The following is a 772-nucleotide window of genomic DNA, read 5'->3' as shown; positions in this document are numbered from 1 at the left end:
TCAGTGAAGATACATATTAAAAACGTATGTTGGGAAAATTTGACTTGAAGGTCAATAATTGAAACTATCAAGGACTTCCCCAAAGTACTAAAGAGCAAGCATATTAACTTAAAGTCCAAAGTGTACCTAATGCAAGCCATGATATTTTAAATTGCTTCCTATGCATCTGGAAGTTAGCAATTTTAAGGATGACAGAAATAAAACTAAGAGAGGAAAACCCTTGACAAGACAGAATGACACAGTGGCTATAACAAAAGCTAGTATATATCTGAGATCATGAGGATGGTGAAAGACAAGGCAAGTTTCAGATCTGTTGTTAATAGGATTACTATTTGTAAGAGTTGAATTGATAATATCTAATAACAAAAACAATTGTAGAGGTGATTCTGTCTTACAGTAACCATAAATAGAGAGTATAACTTTTACGATGTTGTAAAAGGTTACCTGTTGTACACTTTAACTGAAGCAGAAAATAAATGGTCAAATAAAATATTTCATCTTGCAGTCTGATTCAACCAGACTTCTCATTGATGTGTGCTGTTGATTTGGAAACAACTAGAGATGAACATCCAATGTTTTCACAGGCAGTAAATCACATAGAAGATTTCTCATATTTCTCTTGAGAAGTAGCTGAAGAACTTTAACCCTATGCATTTAGGTTGAAAACACAGATCCTGGTCACCAAGTCACCAGCTCTAATTCAACTAGAATGAGTACTAAAACTACAAACAATCAAAAAACCCTATTGTAATTTCTCTCTAGACTTGATTCT

This window comes from Elephantulus edwardii, unplaced genomic scaffold, assembly GCF_000299155.1.
Source record: "Elephantulus edwardii isolate Elephantulus edwardi_28Jun2011 unplaced genomic scaffold, EleEdw1.0 scaffold02005, whole genome shotgun sequence".
In the NCBI taxonomy this organism is placed as follows: domain Eukaryota; kingdom Metazoa; phylum Chordata; class Mammalia; order Macroscelidea; family Macroscelididae; genus Elephantulus; species Elephantulus edwardii.
Note: the sequence above shows the minus strand (reverse complement) of the source record.